This window comes from Cetorhinus maximus, chromosome 11 (genome assembly GCF_964194155.1).
Source record: "Cetorhinus maximus chromosome 11, sCetMax3.hap1.1, whole genome shotgun sequence".
NCBI classification, from domain to species: Eukaryota; Metazoa; Chordata; class Chondrichthyes; order Lamniformes; family Cetorhinidae; genus Cetorhinus; species Cetorhinus maximus.
Window position 1 is genome coordinate 105,644,095 of NC_135889.1, and position 22,653 is coordinate 105,666,747.

Genomic DNA, 22,653 nt, shown 5'->3' on the forward strand with positions numbered 1-22,653 from the left:
CCCCTCGAGCCTGCCCCACCATTCAATAAGATCATGGCTGATCTGACTGTAATCTCAACTCCACATTTCTGCCTACCCCTGATAACCTTTCACCCCCTTGTTTATCAAGAATCTATCTATCTCTGCCTTAAAAATGTTCAAAGACTCTGCTTCCAACACCATTTGAGGAAGAGAGTTCCATGCAAAGGCTCACTACCCTCTGAGAGAAAAAAATTCTCCTCATCTCTGTCTTAAATGAGTGACCTTTTATTTTTAAACTGTAACCCCTAGTTCTAGATTCTCCCACAAGAGGAAACACCCTTCCCACGTCCACCCTGTCAAGACCCCTCAGGATCTTATATGTTTGAATCAAGTCACCTCTTACTCTTCTAAACTTCAAGGGGATACAAGCCTAGCCTGTCCAACCTTTCCTCATAAGACAACCTGCCCATTCCAGGTATTAATCTAGTGAGCCTTCTCTGAACTGCTTCCAATGCATTCACATCCTTCGTTAAATAAAGAGACCAATACTGTACACAGTACTCCAGGAGTGGTCTCACCAATGCCCTGTATGACTGAAGCAGCAGCATAACCTCCCTACTTTTGTGTTCACTTTGCCTGGCAAGAAATGATAACATTCTATGAGCTTTCCTAATTACTTGCTGTATCTGCATACTAGCCTTTTGTGACTCATGCACTAGGGCACCCAACCCCTCTGCATCTCAGAGCTCTGCAATCTCTCACCAGTTAGATCATAAACTCATTTTTTATTCTTCCTGCCAAAGTAGGCAATTTCACACTTTCCCACATTATACTCCATTTTCCAGCTCACTCACTGAACCTATCTATATCCTTTTGTAGCCTCCATATGTCCTCTTCACAACTTACTATCCTACCTATCTTTGTGTCATCAGCAAATTTAGCAATCATGCCTTCAGCCCCTTCATCTAAGTCATAAATTGTAAAAAGTTGAGGTCCCAGCACTGATTTATGTGACACAACACTCGTTACATCTTGCCAACCAGAAAATGATCCATTTATGCTTACTCTTTGTTTCCTGTTAGCTAGCCAATCTTCTATCCATGCCAATATGTTACCCTCTACACCATGAGCTTTTATTTTCTGCAATAACATTTGATGTGGCAACTTATTCACATGCAATTGTTCCGATCTATATGTGGATGAAAATCCACCATGATTATGAGAAAAGGTGGCCTAGATGAGGATTCATAGAATGTTTTCTGGATAGTTTCTTAGAATAGCACCTTCTGAAGCCAACTGGAGAGCAGGCTATACTAGACCTGGTATTGTGCAATGAGATAGGATTAATTAATTACCTCATAGTGATGGCACCCCTAGGTAGCAGTGGTCATAATGTGATTGAATTTTACATTCAGTCTGAGGGAGAGAAGAGTGGATTTAAGACTAGTATTTTAAACTTAAATAAGGGCAATTATGAGGGCATGAAAGCAGAGCTAGCTAAAGTGAACTGGCAAATTAGGTAAGGGCGTAGGTCAATAGAAATGCAGTGGGAGACATTTAAGGGGATATTTCAGAAAGCACAGAATAGATAAATTCCAAAAATTCCATCCTTTCTGACAGGTGCCCATTATTTCTTCCTTTATACTCTGTCCTACCATGTAGCTACTGTTGGAGGGCCTGTTCACCACTCCCACAAGTGATTCCTTGCCTTTATCATTTGTTATCTCTACGCAAACAGCTTCTAAATCCTGGTTTCCTGAACTTAGATCATCCCTCTCTATTGTGCTAGTATCATCATTAATTAACAGAGCCACCCCTCCACCTTTTCCTAGTTTCTTTTCCTTCCTAAATGTCATGTACTCTTCAATATTCAGGTCCCAATCAATGTCATTCTGCAGTCATGTCTCTGTAATGGTTATCAGATTGTATTTACTTATTTCTATTTGAGTTATCAGTTCATCTGTTTTGTTTCAAATGATACGTCCATTCAGATACAGAGCCTTTAGTTTTGTCCTTTATTATTTTTGTAACCTCTAGATGACATGATGATATATTCCCAAGTCAGGAAGGTATGCGGCTTGGAGGGGAACTTGGAAGTATGTTTCTTCTGTGCACCTGCTGCCCTTGTTATTCTAGGCAGAGGTCATGGATTGGAAAATACTGCTGAAAAAGCTAAGGTGCCTGCTGCAGTGCATCATGTGTTTGACAGCACATGCTGCAGCCATAGCTTAAGATGGTGGATGGGCTGCCGATCAAGCAAACATTGTCAGGTAGATGCCAGTTTTGTAGCTGTTCTGTAACAGCAAGAAACCTGAAATATAAGCTGCAGGAAATCCTGCCACAGGTCTTCGAAAGAGAAGATAAGCTATTGTTCGAGTTGTAATTATAAACAATCTACGCCTGAAGGTTAATCTCTCCATTTTGAAGTCTCAATAATGGGCACTCAGAATTCGGCATCAAAAACTTTTAACTTAGATAGAAAAGAATGACATTCTTAAGTCAATAATATTTTGCAAATAACTATGAAGCTGCATTATTTGAGAGCAGCAGAAATCAATTGATGATTTTTCTGCTCAAATTACCTTCAGCACTTATGGTCTATTACCTTAAAACAAATCAAAAGAGGATTACTCACAGTTTTGTGACAAGTCTGTCATTTTGATGAAACACCTCAGCTGGTGGACAAATCTATCATGACAGCAATTGGCAGGATGTCCCTCCAACCCAACAGGCTGAGAACTGAGTGAAATATTAGCCCTGAGCTTGGATTACCTCAGCTTGCTTCCAGCCAGAAATGTAAAACATGAATGAGAGGATGGTGAAAGACTAACTCGTTATGATGGCACGCTGTGCGCGATTCTCATTTAGAAAATGCTCAAAGCCTATATCTACCTTGACATATCAACACTTGGGGAGAAGGATTACTTTGTATGCCACCTTAAATTAGTAAAGCAATTTTACTTTGAAGATATAATAATTAGGTTCTATGCAAAGTTAGCTCATTGAGTCAAGTAAAAGAATATAAAATAAAACATTGAGTCATGAATGAGAGAGGCTGTGTTGTCTATGATGATTGGTAAAATGCATATTCAATTTATAAAAGGGATGCTTTTTGAAACCGCTGACAGTATAATTTCATTCCCCCATAGTTTCTGCCTATCCAATTACAGGATTACTTCAAATGTTGCACCATTCCAGTTTTCATTTTGAATAATTCAATAACTTATAGTGCCAATTGAGCTGCTATAGAAATAATCAAATCAAACATCTTAATTTATTTAGGACCTGATCACATCAAGATATCTTAAAAGCACTGCACACCATAAATTACTTTGAGGTGCAGAGATTATAATTATGCTTTTTAATTCACAAGGCTGTAAGGTTCCAAGTATTTTGGATTGAAAATTGCAGAACACCTGAACTGGACTATTTTCAGGGCTATTTTTTAAGGACTCAAATTTAATCCATTTCCGAATCTTAGGGCGGAATATTCCAGCTGTGGGAAGTTTGGCGGGCGGGTATCTTAATTTGGTGGGAGTCCCAAAAATCAGTGGGAAGGAAGTAAGCCTATTCTGGGCCTGTTAGAAGGATATGCATGTCACCCTGTTCTGAGCACTGCAAATGATGAGTGTGCAGTGCGTTCAGTGAGGTCATTGCTTCTCCTGCTGCTGTTGCCCTGATGTGAGATGTGGGTGGATGCAAGTGGTACTTAAGGGAGTTAAACAGTCTATGTGAGTGGCAAGGAACACCATAGAAGCAGTTTCAGGGTTAAAAGAGTGAAGCCCACAGTTCACATCCTTAAATGTCCACAACCATTGAAGTAAATGGCAGCCAGATAGAATCCAGGAAAGTTCCAAACTGTGCGGGTGAACACATGTGAAATAACTATATACAATGGTTGTACACCTGTGTCACCTGTGTGCCTTCAGAACTTCTTTATCTTTCTTCTCCTATTATTGCATTTAGGTGCAGCCCTGACATCCACAGCTGAGGTGGAGGCAACTTGCTGAGTGCTATGCTCTGTTGACTGTGATGACTTTGGTGGACGTCCTCTGGTGGCCCAAGGCCTAGAGAGCCCCAGTGTGCTAAGGGTCTCCTGCTCAGGTGCAGGTGCACTCTCCTCGGCCTGACCTGCTGGAGGTGATGACGTCACTGGCAGAGGGAGGTGGAGTGGCAGAGCACCCTGGGAGTATCCTGGGATGAAACCCCTTGGGCGCCAGGCTGGTGCTCTTCCTCTTTGAGGTTGCCCGATGGCACCTCCCTAACTCCTTGAGGAGAAGGTACACCTGGAGGGAAGTCGAGGTGTCCCGTCACCCTCTTGCCTAGCCAGTGCTGCACTGCACCCATGGGTAGGGTGGCAGAGTGCAAGTCCGAGTGCATCTGGCAGCTAATGTGTGTTCCGCTGGACCTGGGTCTCCAAGCTGGCGACCACCACCCTTTCCATGGAGGCAGCCAAGCCCTCGCCTGGTGGAGCCACGACAGCAGACAGAACATGGGTGACTCCTCCAGCCTTCGGTCCAGTCTGTGCATGGCCTCTGGCATCTCTGCCTGATGTTCCCCTGCCTGTCTCTGCATCTCCATCAGGTCTCTTAGGGCTGAGTCCAGAGGCTCATCATCAACATGGAGCTGAGCAGGATCCTGACGTCCAGCAGTCCCCTGAGTACCAAAGACCTCGGCTTACACTTCGTGGACTCGGGTCAGTGATGTGCTCACTAGATTGTGATTCCGAGCCTACACTAGAAAGTGCAGCCACCAAAGTGAATGTCTCTGTGCTGGTGGAGGGTACAGGTAAATGCTGTGGCGGTGCATCCTTTGAGGCTTCAAAGGCATCATCCTCAGAGGTGGGGTAGGGACTGTTTTGGTTGCTGGACTCCCTTGGGCCTCACTCTTTTCTTGCTGGTACCTGGAATGGAGAGAAGAATGATATAGTGGACGCCTATAATGATATAGTGGACTCCCTTATGAAAGCAATGTCTCATTTAGTCAGTGTATCTGACAACTGCAGACTGGAGGTATCCTGACTGGCTTCCTGGGACAGTCCTACCTCACCATCAGCACAGGCATGGAGCTGCTACTCCCCGGCTAGCTCAGCGGCCTCCTCCCTGAAAGGGGTGAGGATTCTGATGTTGGGCAAGCCGCCTTCGGCCTGGGCCCACTCCCTTCCATTGTGCGTGCTCTTGCCCTGCAGACAGCCCGAAGGATTGATTGTCACCCCGATGGGTGCATGAGCAGTTTATGCATGCCTATGGCAGCTCCTGAGTCCTCCCCAGTAAGGGATTAACAAGCAGGACGGCCTGCAACTGAGAGATAAATTGAGAGCATGAAGTGGCTGCTACACATTCAGTGCACACGTCCCGCCTGCTGCTGAGTCCTGCAAGCCAAACACTCCTGTGCGACATTCCTGTGCACCCGCACACTTACACTGCCTGATGCCCTTATGAGAGCCACTTTGCAGTGAGTAGACCATGCCACTTACCCTGAAGGAGCACAGCAGATGGTTCATCCTTTCCCTGCACTGCTCGGCTGTTCTCCTGTGGGCGCTAACCTCCGTTGTGACCACTGCCCAGGCTACCCTGGTCAGACGGGAGGGCATCCTGCTGCCACCTCTGGGAAACAGGACCTCCCGCCTTTCCTGGATGGCCCGGAGGAGAACCTGCAGAGAGGCTTCGCTGAACTGTGGGCCACACGTTGTTGTCTGCTCTGGGACTTGCCGACTGTGATGTGGAGAATCCAGAGTTCCTGGCTTGCAGTGAGCGAATGGATGTCCAGGCGTCCTTTAAACACGGCACCCGGACTTTCGACCCCATGAGGTAATGGTGGGCACGGCGATTGCCTGCCCACCCCGCTGCGAGAATGGGCAGGCTACTCACGGATGTGCTTGTAATGAGCTGAATGGCGCAAGATTGTGCGTAGTTAGCCATCCCGCCCCACAGCGGAAACGAAGCTCACTTCCACACCAGCCACCAACTTAGACTCCAGAATGGAAGATTCCGACCTTAGTCTTTCATTCCTTCTTTATAATGGCATGTACTCTAGGGGACACAACAATATTGCTCAGTGTGCAAAAATCAGGCAGGGAGAAAGTCAGCAATGGCTTCAGCTCCTGATTAAATGCAATGACCTACATTGCGCATTTGTGTGGATGACGAACAGCGGACAATGAGGATTGGTTTCTGATGTTGAATAGCTTGATGAAGCCAAGGGGTTGAATTTCTGTGGGGGTTACTGGGTCACCTACTTGGCAGGAAATCTGGGAAAACCCCAGAAAAATTGTGTAGAAGCTGGGCTTCTGCAACCATTTTGTCAATTCAACTCCTCGGGCTCTTCACGATGGGTGAGGGAAAGCTTGTGCAATAAAACTCTTCCAGCATAAAACTGCATATTTGATCTCTAATGACCAAGGTATGAAGGATTAAATCCAGTGTTACACTGAGGTGTGGTTAAGGGGGAAAGACTATTAGCTTCATGAGGGACCCATTGACCCCATCAAGGGGGAAATATTTGCTTGATCGAAATGGAAGAGGTGTGCCTCCAATCTTTGGTTAATGCAGTTGAGAGTGCGGATGATTTTCTCTTATTCATTCATGGGATGTGGGAGTCGCTGGCTATGCCAGCCTTTAATGCCCATCCCTAATTGCCATTGAGAAGGTGGTGGGGAGCTGCCTTCCTGAACCGCTGCAGTCCATGTGATGTAAGTATACCCACAGTGCTGTTAAAGAGGAAGTTCCAGGATTTTGACTCAGCGACAATGAAGAAATGATGATATATTTCCAGTCAGGATGGTGAGTTCCTTGGAGTGGAACTTCCAGGTGGTAGCGTTCCCATGTATCTGCTGCTCTTGTCCTTCTAGATGGTAGCGGTCGTGGGTTTGGAAGGTACTATCTAAGGCGTATTGATGAGTTCCTGCAGTGCATCTTGTAGATGGTACACACTGCTGCCACTGTGCATTGGTGGTGGAGGGAGAGAATGTTTCTGGATGGGGTGCCAATCATGTAGAGTGCCCTGGATTATGTCAAGCTTCTTGAGTGTTGTTGGAGCTGCACTCATCCAGGCAAGTGGAGAGTATTCCATCACATTCATGACTTGGGCTTTGTAGATGGTGGGCAGGCTTTGGGGAGTCAGGAGGTGAGTTACTCGCCACAGGATTCCTAGCCTTTGGCCATCTCTTGTAGCCACAGTATTATATGGCAGTTCGGTTTCTGGTCAGTGGTAAACCTCAGGATGTTGGTTCAGTGATGGTAATGCCATTGAATGTCATGGGGCAATAGTTAGATTTTCTCTTGTTGGAGATGGTCATTGCCTGGCACTTGTGTGGCATGAATGTTACTTGCCACTTGTCAACCCAAGCCTGGAAATTGAGCATCGGAGCATAGTTTATTGCTAAGCAAGTGCCGCTTGATAACTCTGTTGATGACTCCTTCCATCACTTTGTTTCAAGGTTAGGCTGATGGGACGGTAATTGGCCAGGTTGGATTTGTCCTGCTTTTTGGGTACAGGATATACTTGGACAATTTTCCACATTGCCAGGTAGATACCAGTGTTGTAGCTGTACTGTACTGGAACTAAGGGTGCAGTAAGTTCTGGAGCACATGTTTTTAGTACTATTGCCGGAATATTGTCAGGGCCCATAGCCTTTGCAGTGTCCAGTGCCTTCAGCCATTCTTGATATCACATGGAGTGCATTGAATTGGCTGAAGACTGGCATCCCTGATGCTGGGGACCTCTGGCGCAGGCGAAGGTGGATCATCCATTCGGCGCTTCTGGCTGAAGATTGTTGCAAATGCAGTCTTATCTTTTGCACTGATGTGCTGGTCTCCCCTATCATTGAGGATGGGGATATTGGAGGACCCTCCTCCTCCAGTGAGTTGTGGCAGGACTGCAGAGCTTACGCCTGAATTATTGGTTGTGGAATCGCTTAGCTCTGTCTATCACTTGCTGCTTATGCTGTTTGGCACGCAAGTAGTCCTGTGTTATAGCTTCACCAGGTTGATACCTCATTTTTAGGTATGCATGGTGCTGCTCCTGGCATACTTTCCTGCACTCTTCATTGAACCAGGGTTGATCCCTGGCTTGGTGGTAAAGGCAGAGTGGGAGAGATGCCAGGCCATGAGATGACAGATTGTGGTTGAATACAATCTGGCTGCTGCTGATGGCCCACAGTGCCTCATGGTTGCCCAGTCTTGAGTTGCCAGATCTGTTCGAAATCTATCCAATTTAGCACAGTGGTAGTGACACACAACACGATGGAGGGTATCCTCAACGTGAAGGCTGGACTTCGTCTCCACAAGGACTGTGCGGTGGTCACTCCTACGATACTTAATGGGCAGATGCATCTGCGGCAGGCAGGTTGGTGAGGATGAGGTCAAGTATGTTTTTCCCTCACCATCTGCCACAGACCCAGTCTATGCATCCATATTCCCAGACAGTCTGATAGTTAGATGTAATATAGTGCTGAAAGGGCCTTGTTGTTCAGCTTTAGGCCGGCTGAAGCTAAATACAGAATAAACCCAACCACCAATCCTGTACCACGTGTTGGTTAATTGAATTCACACATTAAAGTAAAGATAAATGAAAATGGCAGTGTGGTACCTTGAGAAGTGGTTACTGGCGTTCACAAAGCATTCTGCTCAAACCTGAAGTACAGTCAGAAGGTAAATCAGACTAAGTGGCAATTATGCAGTACAGTTATATTTGCTGATCATTCCGAAGGTGAAATTGTCTACAGGTTTTTAGGAACAAGATCAGATAGAGTTCAGCCAAATCATTGTATATATTGAGCCAAGCTATTCTGGGCTCCTAGAATGCCTAAGCAGGATGTAATGTGGAAAACTTAATTTCCAGAGAATAAATTTCAGACAATGAGCACAACAAATAGGGTCAAGGAAAAGGCAAATTAAAGCTGGAGTGTTCCAGATTCATTAATCTGCTTTTCATTTTTAAGTCAACTGCATAAATTCAAAATTGCGCAAGCGCTGTTGGAATGAGTCAGAAGCAGAAAAACATTGATACTTGGATTGATAAAGTAGCATTGCAGCAATCTTAACTATAAAAAAAATGTAGTATATGAAAAACAATGAATGAATTCACAACTCAATCACTCAGCATGATTCAAATTTTGATTGCAGGCGGTCTATGAATTAGGAGTTTTGTTATTTGTTCTTGGGATGTAGGTGCCACTGGCTAGGCCAGAATTTATTGCCTATCCCTAATTGCTTTTGTGAAGGTGGTGGTGAACTGTCTTCTTGAACCGCTGCAGTCCATGTGGTGTAGATACACCCACAGTGCTGTGAAGCAGGGAGTTCCAGGGTTTTGACCCAGTAATGATGAAGGAACAGTGATTTAGTTCCAAGTCAGGATGGTATGTGACTTGTTGCAGAACTTGCAGGTAGTGGTGTTCCTATGCATTTTCTGCCCTTGTACTTTTAGCTGGTAGAGGTCATGAGTTTGGAATGTGCTGTTGAAGAAGCCTTGATGAGCTGCTGCAGTGCATTTTGTGGATGATGCACACTGCAACTAAGCTGTGCCTGTGGCTGAGCGGGTGAATAATTTAAGCTGGTGGATGGGATGTCAATCAGTTGGGCTACTTTGTCCTGGATGGTGTCCGGTTTCCTGAGTGTTGATGGAGTTTTACTCATCTAGGCAAGTGGAGAGTATTCCATCACAATCCTGACTCATGCCTAATGGAAAGATTTTGAGGAGTCAGGAGATGAGTTACTCTCCACAGAATGCTCAGCCTCTCACCTTATCTTGTAGCCAGAGTAATTATATGGGCTGGTCCAATTAACTTTCTGGTCAATTGATGTCGAACTCATTTTTTTTGAAGATTCACCATAACTTGCTTGCTTTTATACTCTATGCCTCTTTATAAAGCCCAGGATCCCATATGTCTTATTAACCACTTTCTCAACCTGCCCTGCTGTTTTCAACGATTTGTTTCCAGGGTTTAGATGGTGGGGAATTCAACAATGGCTGAAGTTCACCTAAGAATTGGATTCGAATCATAGAATGGTTACAGCACAGGAGGCTATTCAGCCCTTTATGTCCATACCAGCTCTCTGCCACTCAACTAATCCCACTTCCCTTCACACCAACCCTCTTCTCCTTAGTTCTGCAATTTTTTTCTCAGCAGATAATTCCATTTTGAAAGCCATGTTTGAATCTGCCTCCACCACGCTCTCAGGCAGTGCATTCCAGTGCTAACCATTCGCTGCATAAAAAGCTTGATTCCATGTCCTCTGGTTCTCAACCTTTCCACTAATAAAAGCAGTTTCTTCCTGTCTACTCTGTTCAGACCCCTCATGATTTTGAACACGTCGAACAAATCTCCTCTCAACCTTCTCTTCTTGAAGGAGAACAACCCCACCAGCATCTTCAATTTAGCCTCATAACTGAAGTCTCTCACACTTGGAACCATTCCCCTAAACCCTCTCCAATGGCATCACATCATTCCTAAAGTGTGGTACCCGAGATTGGAGACAATATTCCAACTGAGGCTGAACTGTAGGTTTTATAAAGATTCATCATAACTTCTTTGCTTTTGCACTTTATGACTTTATTAATAAAGCCCAGGATCCTGTATGACTTTTAAATCACTTTCTCATCTGCCCTGCTGCCATCAACGATTTGTTAACATAAACCCTCCAAGGTCCATCAGCTCCCGCACCCATTTTATGAATTGTATTCTTTATTTTATATTGCTTATTTGTTTTTCCTATCAAAATGTAGCAATTTATGGTCCTTAATCGGCCCCACCTCTCCCTTTACTACTGTTTACTATTTATATACCTATAGAAGATTTTTGGATTCCTTTTATGTTAGCTACCATTCTCTTCTCATACTCTCTCTTTGCTTGTCTTATTACATTTTTCACTTCATTTCTGAACTTATGATATACAGCATGGTACTCATTTGTATCTTTATAATTCATTCACAGGATGTGGGCTTCGCTGGCTGGGCCAGCATTTATTGCCCATCCCTAGTTGCCCTTGAGAAGGTGGTGGTGAGCTGCCTTCTTGAACCACTGCAGTCCATGTGGTGTAGGTACATCCACAGTGCTGTTAGAAAGGGAGTTCCAAAATTTTGACCCAGTGACAGTGAAGGAATGACGATACATTTGCAAGCCAGGGTGGTGAGCGGCTTGGAGGGGAACTTGCAGGTGGTGGTGTTCCCATCTATCCTTTGTCCTTCTAGATGGTAGTGGTCGTGAGTTTGGAAGGCGCTGTCGAAGAAGCCTTGGTGAATTCCTGCAGGGCATCTTGTAGATGGTACACACTGCTGCTACTGTGCATCGGTGCTGGAGGGAGTGAATGTTTGTGGATGTGGTGCCAATCCAGCGGGTTGCTTTGTCCTGGATGATGTCGAGCTTCCTGAGTGTTGTTGGAGCTGCACTCGTCCAGGCAAGTGGAGAGTATTCCATCACATTCCGGACTTGTGCCTTGTAGATGGTGGACAGGCTTTGGGGAAGCAGGGGGTGAATTACTTGCAGCAGAATTCCCAGCCACAGACTTGTTCTTATAGCCACAGTATTTTTATGGCTGGTCCAGTTCAGTTTCTGGTCAATGATAACCTCCAGGATGTTGATAGTGGAGCATTCAGCAATGGTAGTGCCATTGAATGTCAAGGGGAATGTGATGACTCTATGGAGCAGACATGTTTCATCAAGAAACAGTTAAACTTTATCACAGAGATATTTTTAATGCTTGCATGCTCGACCAGATCTTTCATTGGAAAAGCTCCACCTCACGGATTGTCCGTGCTAAGAGCTCACTGGTCAGAGCCCACACAGTACATCACATGGCCTGTGATTGGCAGGAGGGAGTAACTTTGTATCCAGTTACCACCTTTCCTCCTCCTTTAGTTTTTTAACAATTACTATTTACAGAAAGACATTTAAACAATGCAACAAACATATATAAAATTTCAGGTGATCATGAATCAAGTCTCTGAGGTGTTCTTCGTATACGGCTGGAGCGGTGTAGCTCTACCACTGGAGCTTCCTGAACAGGATCGACAGGATCTGGAGCTGCACTGTGAGATACATCATCGGAACTGGGCAGCTCAGGATTTGGCTACTCTTCTGGAACATCTGGAATGTCTGTTCTAGGTCGATCACACACCTCAGAAGTCAACGGTTCAACGTTAATCATAGGCTGATCAGATAATTGTTGGAATGTCTCTCTCTGGCATGGATGTGATCTAAGTGTTTATGGATGATTCTATCTCCCACTTGTACTTGGAAAGATAATGGACCAGTCTCTGAAACAATGGCTCCCGGAGTTCAGCAGGGTCCACTGCCAAAATTTTGCACGTATGTCATGTCACCTCCGCTGAATGTGCAAACCTTACTGTGTATGTCATGGTTAAGTTTCTGATTACTCTGGTTCTGAACTACCTTCCCCTCTAGCTTCGGAAACATCAAATGATGTAAAATGTGTACACACAGCGTTTCATTAATAACTCTAATGGTGTTGAACCCGTCGTTGAATGTGACACAGTACAATAACTGAAAAGAAAACAGGAAATTCGAGATTCCAGTGTGCCTTCTGATAATTTTTTCATACCAGACTTAAAAGTTTGTACTGCCCTCTCTGCCAGACCATTCGATAAGGGGCTGTTTTAATATGTCGGATTCCATTTAGATCCGTAAATTTCTGAAACTCGGTGTTGCTAAAGGCTGTACCGTTATCAGAAACACAGTTTCAGGTAGGCCATGTATGGTGAAACAGTGATGTAGCTTCTTGATAGTTGCGTTTGATGTTGACAATCTGACTTCATATACGTCCGCCCATTTTGAATGTGCATCTACAATTAACAAGAACATGGTACCTAAGAATTGTCCTACACGATGGATATGTAGTTGAACCCAGGCCACTCCCATGGATGAAGGGGAGCTAAAACAGGCAACTTCTGTCGTTGCTGCCAGCGGAGACAATGCCTGACCATGCTTTCAATGTCACTGTCAATGCCTGGCCACCATACCTAGCTTCGCGCAAGCATTTTCATCTTTGATATGCTTAGATGCAGACTGTGGAGCTCTGTCAAGAGTGGCTCTCTACCTTGTGATGGGATGACAACTCTTGAACCTTCAACACAATTCAGTCTTGACAGCTTAATTCCATGTTTCTGACATGGAATGGTCTCAATTCTTCAGACACAGGTGAGTTTGGCCATCCTTGCAAGACAAAGTCTCTGACTTTTGACAATATTGGATCTCTGTTCATCCAATTTCTAATTTGTTTCGCACACACAGGCTAAGAACCTAAGAAATTCAATAATAGCACAAATTCTTGTGGAACGGGAGTATTTACAATAGAATCACAGAATCACAGAATCACACAGTGCAGAAGAGGCCCTTCAGCCCATCGAGTCTGCACCGACACATGAGAAACACCTGACCTACCTATCTAATCCCATTTACCAGCACTTGGCCCATTGTCTTGAATGTTATGAGGTGACATGACATACGTGCTCATCCAGGTGCTCTTTAAAGGATGTGAGGCAACCCGCCTCCACCACCCTCCCAGGCAGTACATTCCAGTCCATCACCACCCTCTGGGTAAAAAAGTTTTTCCTCACATCCCCCATAAACCTCTTGCCCCTCACCTTGAACTTATGTCCCCTCCTGACTGACCCTTCAACTAAGGGGAACAGCTGCTCCCTATCCACCCTCTCCATGCCCCTCATAATCTTGTACACCTTGATCAGGTCGCCTCTCAGTCTACTCTGCTCCAGCGAAAACAACTCAAGTCTATCCAACCTCTCTTCATAACTTAAATGTTTCATCCCAGGCAACATCCTGGTGAATCTCCTCTGCAACCCCTCCAGTGCAATCACATCCTTCCTATAATGTGGCAACCAGAGCTGCACACAGTACTCCAGCTGTGGCCTCACCAAGGTTCTATACAACTCCAAAATGACCTCCCTACTTTTGTAATCTATGCCTCGATTGGTAAAGGCAAGTGTCCCATATGCCTTTTTCACCACCCCACTAACATGCCCCTCTGCCTTCAGAGATCTATGGACACACACGCCAAGGTCTCTTTGTTCCTCAGAACTTCCCAGTGTCATGCCGTTCATTGAATACTTCTTTGTCAAGCTACTCCTTCCAAAGTGTCTATCTGGTAATCGGAAATGACTGAGTTCATTTGTATTTACAATGTGTAGACCAGGGCAGTACACAAAAGTATACTCATACGTAGATAATGTCAGAGCCCTGTGTTGTATTCTTGCTCACGTTATTGGCAGAATGGCCTTGTCCTTGCTGAATAATCCCGTTAATGGTTAATGGTCCAACACAATGGTAAAATGCTATTCATGTAGGTACTGGTGAAACTTTTTTACATCAAACACTACTGGTAATCCTTCTTTTTCTGACTGAGAATAGCCCTTCTCGGCTTTGGAAAGGGTTCTCGAGACATAGCCAATGGGCCTTTCTGATCTATTTTCCATTTTATATGATACCATAAGGAGAGGCATCACATGTTAATACCAGCTCTTTTGATGGGTTGGTAGTGCATCAATAAACATGACGAATGCAGCAATTTCTTTGCTTTCACAAAAGCTTCTTCCTGTTGTGAACCTCATGAACAACGGTGATTCATTTTTAGCAGTGAGTGCAATGCTGCCAGCACAATTGATAGATTTGGTAAGAAGCAGCTATAATAGTTGATCATACTCAGGAAGGACTTGAGTTCTGTTACATTGGATGGTGATGGAGCACCTTTTATTGCCTGAAATTTATACTACTGCCTGAAGTTTCTACTGGATGCAAACCCATGGCATCCGCTCTGTGACTTAGATAAGTGACTTCTGGTGTTTGAAATGTGCATTTTTCCTTCTTTAACCATACACCGGCTTCCATGAACCTTCTTAACGCCTCCTCCAGGCTGGCCAAGTGTTAAGTCTTGGTTGACCCAGTGATGAGAACATCATCCAAATACACTACCACTGCTGGGAGTGCTTGTAAAAGACTCTCCATTGTTCTCTGGAAAATAGTGCCTGCTGATGAGGCTCAAAATGGTACACGAGTGTACTGACAAAGGCCCTTGTATGTGTTAATAGCCATGTATTCTCTCGATGTGCTTTCCAGTTCTAATTGTTGGTAGGTGTGGCTCATATCCAATTTCGCATAGGACTTGCCTCCCGTCAGCTTAGCATATAAGTTGTTTGTCATTGGAATGGGCTACTTATCTAGTTTTGCTGCCTTATTTACAGTCAATTTATAGCCTCCGCAGGTGCATATGGTATGGTCCGACTTAACCACTGGAACTATGGATGCAGCCCACTCTGAGAATTGGATATGTTGGATGATGCCCAGCTTCTCTAACCTTCAAAGCTCTGCACCCACCTTTTCTTTCAATGTATAAGGCATAGGCTTGGCCTTAAAGAAAAGTGGTGCCACCTTAGGATCAACATGTATCTTGGCATGCGTACCTTTTAACTTCCCTAATTGATCCTGAAAAACCATGTTGTATTTCCTTAGAAGTTCTGGGACTCCATCTGATTTTAGGTGAAATATCTCAGACCAGTTGAGTTTGACCTTCTGTAGTCAATCGCGACCTAAAAGATTGGGTCCCTCTCCTTTCACTATTATTATAGGCAGTTGGGCTGTCCTCCACTTGAATGAGACTGGGACAGTGGCAATGCCCTTTACTTGAATAGATTCTCCTGTGTAAGTTCTTAGTTTAGTGGTTGTCCACTCCAAGATTATTGGTTGTCTTCCTCCATTAAGGTACCTGAAAGTGTGCTTTCCTACCACAATAGTTGAGGCACCAGTATCCACTTCCATTGTCCATGGCTTCTCAATCACTTGTACTGTCACCTTAATAGGTTCAGTCTCCACAGCAATCACATTACATAAGGAGTAAACGTCAGGAGCAGCAGCTTCAGCCTTTGCTGTACCCATTACTCCTATCATACTTGTTTGTTGTTTTGCAGACTGCTTCAACTTTGTCCAGCATTGCCTAAACACGAGACCCTAGTTATGACAGTAATGGCATTCTGCCTCTTTTTGAATTTACAGGTTTGCACTCTGTGGTCACCCTCACATCTATAGCAGCTTTGTCTTGAAACTGATGATGGAGCTTTTCTGTTCGGCTTCTAAATGTTTCTCACAGTGGCCATTGAATCGCGCTTTCATTCTGCAGGTCTGGCTTTCGCGCCACGATCGACGGCAGGTTCCTGCCCAACATGAAGCACAACGCCATTTTCCATGTGTTGCAAAACCTGTGAGTCTCTTGTAGCACTTTCCATAGCGAGGGAGATTTCTAGGGCGCGTTTAAAATCGATATCGATCTTGGCAAACAATCAGCACTATATAGCATCGTCCTTGATGCCACATACCAATCGGTCCCACAGCATGTCATTTAAAACATCTCCAAAGGTGCAGTATCCTGTTAACTGCTTGAGGTTTACTACATAGATTACAATGGACTCTTGTGGGGCCCGATCTCTTGAATTGAATTTAAAGGGCTGAATTATCCCGGATGGCTTTGGCTGGAAGTGTGTTTTCACTCGGTCCACTAATTTGCTATATGACTTGGATTTGTGCATGCTCGGGGCTGTCAAGTTACGAATCTAGTTATATATTTTACTTCCGCATACACTTATAACGATCGCTTTCTGCTTTTCTTTGGCAGTTATTTCATTTGCGACAAAGTAAAATCCGAGGCGCTCAATATACTGACTCCAATCATTAATATTGGCATCATAAGGGTCGATTCTTCCAAACAGCGGCATGACTGGTGAGTAATTTTTTTAAAATTTGATTTGCTCACAGGAACAGGGCGAGGTGCAGAGTCGAAGTTGATTTTAGCCTTGTTGCTAAATGTGATGGCTCTATGGAGCAGACTAGTTTCATCAAGAAACAGTTAAACTTTATTACAGAGGCATTTTCAGTGTTCACACGCTCAACCACATCTCTCATCAGAACAGCCCCGCCCTGTGGATTGCCCACGCTCAGAGCTCACTGGTCGGAGCCCCCACAGTACATCACATGACCTGTGATTGGCAGGAAGGAGTGACTATACATTCAGTTATCACAGGGAGATGAGTACTTTCCCTCTTGTTGGAGATGGTCATTACCTGGCCAAGGTAATCAGCCCAAGCCTGAATGTTGTCCAGGTCTTGCTGCATATGCACACAGGCTGCTTCAGTATCTGAGAAGTCACACATGGTGCTGAACATTGTGCAATCATCCACAAACAGATCCCTTCTGACTTTATGATGGAGGGAATGTCATTGCAGCCGAAGATGGTTGGGGGCCGAGGACATTACCTCGAGGAGCTCCGACAGCGATGTCCTGGGACTGAGACGATTCCAACCATCACAACTTTGTGTATGACTCCAAGCTGTGGAGAGTTTTCCCCCTGATTTCCATTGACTTCAGTTTTGCTAGGGCTCCTTGATGCCACAGTTGGTTAAATGCTGCCCTGATGTCAAGGGCAGTCACTCTCACCTCACCTCTTGAGCTCAGCACTTCTGTCCATGTTTGCACCAAGGCTGTAATGAGGCCAGGAGCTGAGTAGCCCTGGCGGAACCCAAACTGAGCATTCTTGGCTTCCCCCCTCGTGGCAACGTACCTTGAAGAAAATAGAAACTACGAAAATAGATTCAAATGATGCTTTTTTTGGGTAACTTTGTGACTCTGTTGAGGATTCTGTGGCCTGTCCCCTTAAGAAAAAATTCTCCCTGATCACAGCTGATGCGCTGTCTCTGGATCCTGCCTGCTTCGTAACACGCATTGCCGCTGTGCAGTGACATATTGATGGCGAGCAACAAAAAGCACTAACATACCCTCATGTCACAGCTTGTCGGTGGCCGGAAGATGAGATACTTTAATTAGGGAAAAAAAATATTTCCCATGTCTTTGAGAGAATCTTTTTTCCTGACCTGATTTGAGTAAGGATCATCCAACTTTGGGCAATCTGAATTAGGAGCAGATAAATCAAAATGCACAGCCAGTGTGATTAGGAAGCAGCCTGCAGGCACCTGCCAAAAGTGGGATACTAATAGGAAATGACATCATCAACCAGGGAGAGATCTTTGTTCCGAACTCAGTCTGCCTTTTAAATTTTTAATCCCCTTGCAGCAAGATCCATATCAGAAAGCAGCAGGTGGGCCCCACGAGGGGAAAATAAAGTGTTGTATCTCAAAATGATGTTTGGGGTAAAAAAAGCTGTGTTTTCAGGTAAGCAGTGATCAGGGAGAATTTTTTCTTAAAGGGACAGGCCGCAGAATCCTCAACAGAGTTACAAAGTTACCCAAATGCAATTCTGGAACACTGCAGCTTATACGCATTACTGCACCTATTTTGTTTTGTGACAATTCGCCCCACTCCCACCTCTTCAAATGTGTTTGTTACCAGCTGGGGTGGAATTTTACAGACACCAATCCCTTTCCTTATTTTTTTTATTGCATGAGGGCCCTAGGTGGTGAGCGTCAGTAGGCTATTTGACCCTGGAGGAATCACAGCTGTCCTCATCTCAACAGGGACCCATGCTCCCACGCAGCAGGGGCTGCTGAATAGTGATCAGTTGTTTCAATAATAAGTGAAGCAACAGTAGAGGGTGGCAGAGGAGAGAGGAAGACCAAGAATGACGGATGGAAAGGTGAAATGAGGGACCTGCCGGTAGACACTAAAGGCGGAATCGTCCCAGATTTGCACCAAGTGTGGTAGCGGGTGAGGAGAACGACAATTTACCCGCCGGCCACAATGGCGGCTTCTGACCTCCCATCATCCCACACACGCCGCATTCCCGGGAAACACGACGTTTCGATGGTGGGGGCGGCCTCTCATTCACCGCCTCATCACGCCGGGCGCCTCATTTAAAGTGCAGCCACACACACACCTCCCAGTGCTCCCAGTCCTGGACTCCTGCACAGAAGACAGGTGGCCACAGAAGGCAAAAAGACTGCAGCACCACCACCCCCCCCACCCCCCCGGCTCCCCTCTGGCCCGCCGGTTTAGTGACGCGCCCCTTGAGCACCTTTTGGATGCTGCAGAGGTCCGCTGTGATACCCTTTACCCCCGCTCTGGCCATAGGAGGGGCAGCAACATCACCAATACAGCATGGGAGGTGGTCATTGCCAGTGCCCTGCAAAAGAGGACAGCCACCCAGTGCCGCTACAGGATGAATGGTCTTATCCGATCTGCCAGGGTAACTCACTCTTCTCATCACCTCTCAACTCACACACTCACAAACCCATCACACATCCACAGGGATCTCACACCTCAAGGGACAACACCACTAACTCTCACACACACCCTCACATTTCATATCCTCAGGAGCTCGTGTCCTCATCCTGTCCATGGCTCCACTCACCACACAAACATTCCACACAGTGCCATGTGTCCTGCTCATATGCCCTCTCCATCTGTTTTCATGCAGGAGAAGCTTGCTCACTCCAGCAGGGAGAGGCCCCAGACCCAGGGTGGAGTGGCCCGAGTTAGGCCCTCACTCACTTTGAGGAGTGTTCTATTGTGCTGACTGGTGAGGACGTGGACCTTGCCCATGGTGGAGGTGAGGTCGGAGGTGAACATCCTCGTAAGTATCCTCCACACATCATCCCTCTCTCAATGCAGCTGTGAGTGCTCTCTCTCTTGCTTTTGACTTTGCTGCCATGCACTAATTATCTCTACTTTGGTTCACAGGGAGCTCTGCCAAGTGACCGACACCCTGAGACAGCCAGCCCCTCAGTTCCATCCAAGTCCTCATCCCCAGCCAAGAGGTCATTGGAGGGCATTGAGGAGCTGGAAATAAGCAGCCTGGAAGACCCGTCACAACGCTTACCCACACCCTTCACCTCATTAGACCTAGATCTAGAGCAGGCTCAGGTTCACAATCTGGTGGGCACCGCACGAGCATGTGTCTACAGCAGGAGGAGGCAGGTTAGCAAAGCTCCCTGGCACTTGGAAGACCTCTGGAAAAGAGGTATCCCTGAGGTCTGAGTCAGATGACGAATGCCTGGATTTGGCCTTCCAACTCATCCTGGAGAGTCAGCAGAAGGCGTGGGAACATCACACTGAGCTATTGGAAGCCCTCAACAGAGTGGATCATGGGCCAGAGAAGTGTATCCTCCTGCTCTCTGATGAAGTGGTGGCCACATGTGTACATACAGAGGTCTCCATGAAGAGGATGGCAGATGCCGTGGAGACCCTGGTCCAGCAGAATGCGGAGATGTGCGCAGACCGGCACTCCATCGCAGGAGCCATGGGTGAGTTTCTGCGGTGGCAAGGCAAGAGGGAAACGGGGCACCTCAACGTCCCTCCAGGTGCTCCTTCCGCTCAAGGAGTCAGGGCGGTGCCCCTGGGCACCTGAAGGGAGGAGGAGTGGCAGCTGGACACCCTTAGGTTATCCACTTAGTAATCTCAGAGTCTGTCCTCTCCCTCCGAGCTCCCTTTGCCTGTGAACCCCTCAGCCTCATCGTCTGTCACCAGAGAGGGAGCAGCTGGCCAATGAGTGATTCTGGAGGGGGAAGTGTGTGTGTGTGTGTGTGTGTGTGTGTGTGGCAGGGCCTTTCGGAACCTCATGCAAGCACTCTGCCACACACAGGAATCCTTCCTGCTTTACAGTCACCTCAATGTCCTGAGCATTTTCAATGCTGCCTGCTGGGGTTTGCTGACCTGAATCTCCGCCCACCCACTGATCACACTCCCATGCAGCACCTGATCTCACCCACCACCACTCCCATTTCACTTTCAATTTAGACAGCGTGGTGGTGATTCAGTTTTTTTATTCATTTCCCCATCCTTTCCCCTCCCCCAGTCACCCATTTCCTCTCCTCCATCACTGTTGACCCACCCAGGCATCACCTTCCACCTCCCCTCCCTGACCTACCAGCCCCAACCTTGTTCCTTCAGGGATGTCCAAGTGAACGTGCGTGTTGCTTTCCGTCTCGAAATTCCCATCCCCATCCACATTCACCTCCTCGACCTTCTCCTTCCCACCCCCCAGGGTCCATGTCTGCCTCTGAGTCCCCACCAACCACCCTCGCCATCCCTTCTACCGCTACCGTCAAACTGTCACCCTCCTACCCTACCGCATCAATCTTCTCTCAGTCATTCTCACCGTTCTCTCATACCATGCCCACCCTCAGTTCACTCCCCAGGAGGCATTCATGGACTTATCAGAGCCCTCCCTTGCATGTTCACCTGGACATCCTCCCCTATCCAGACCCCTTCCCACTTAGAACCCCTTCCCCCTCCCGGATTCACCCCCCCCCCACCCCCCCGCCCCCCCCACCAGTCCCCACACCCACCCTGCCCCGCCACCCCCCCACTGTCTCCATCCCGCTTAGTCCTTCCCCCTTCCTGATTCCTTCAGACACCCTTACTTCTTCCGGCACCCTTAATCCATAACCCCTCCTTTCTCATTCCTCCAGCCTTACTTCTTCCTCCAGCCTTACTCCTTCCCTCTTCCCAACTCCCTCCACCCTTACTTCTTCCTCTCCCCGGATTCCCCCCTCTCTCCACACTCCTTCCTCCCCCCCAATACTCCCTCCCCTCTCCGCATTCCTTCCCCCCTGGACTCCGTCCCCTGTCCACAGTCCTTCTCCCTCCAAACTCCTTCCCTTACACCTTCCACCCCCCTTACACCTACCTCCTCTGTTGCCATCTGCTTACCCGTTACCTCCACCTCCCCCCATATTCTTTCCCCCCCAACATACCTGACACCTTCATTCCCCCCTCCCAATCTCAGCCCCACCCCACCCTGACACCTCATCCCCTCCTAGTTGATCCTAAACCTTCCTCTCCCACCCCCTGGTACATCTTCCTCTCCAAAACACAGCTGAACTTTCCTCTCCACCCCTTCAACCATTATCTGTTGTTAGCAGACCCTCAACGGTGACTTTCCAACTTCCGTGAGCTGCTTCGTGGCAGAGCCATGTCCATGAGAATCCACCCAGTATGCCATGGATGTTCCTCCAGTATGCCGTTGCTGTTGGACTCCAGCATTCTCTGCTCCTCGGATGTCTACGATGTGAGCAAGGCCCTGGCTCTAAGTCCCGACTTCTGCACGTCACACTTAATAAGAAGTGTTCTGCACCAACGTGCAATCATGCTGACATGGGCAGATGATCCAGTGTGGTTGGGGGGGGGGGGTGATTCCAGCGAGCTGACCTTATAAAGTTATGCAGATGTATTACAATGAGTTTCCCCACATCCGACGACGGGAAACGCAGCCCGCCATCGATGGGCTGAGCCAATGATTGTAAACTGGTTTCACGGCGTCGTGACACCAATGTCTGGCCTTCTCGCCATATTGTCTGCTCACACTGCTGAGCACGCCCGACACCAGCGGGCATGGGAAATTCCACCCAAACACACAAAGGTGCATAAAGAAAACGAAAACAAGTATGAGTCAGCACACAAGTCCATAAGCATGGGACAACAAACTCGTAACTAATGACAACAAATAACTTTAATATATATAGGCTTGCATTTATATAAAGTCTTTCTCGAGCATCCAATGTCTCAAAGTACTTTACAGCCATTGAGGTACTTTCGAAATTTAGGCACTGTTATGATGTAAGAAATGCAGCAACCAATTTGCACACAGCTAACTTCCACAAACAGTAATGTGATAATCAGCTGATATTTGTGATGTTTATTCAAGGCTAAATATTGGCAGGACACCAGGGGTATCTCCTCTGCTCTTCTTCAAAATAGTGCCATGAGATTGTTTACATCCA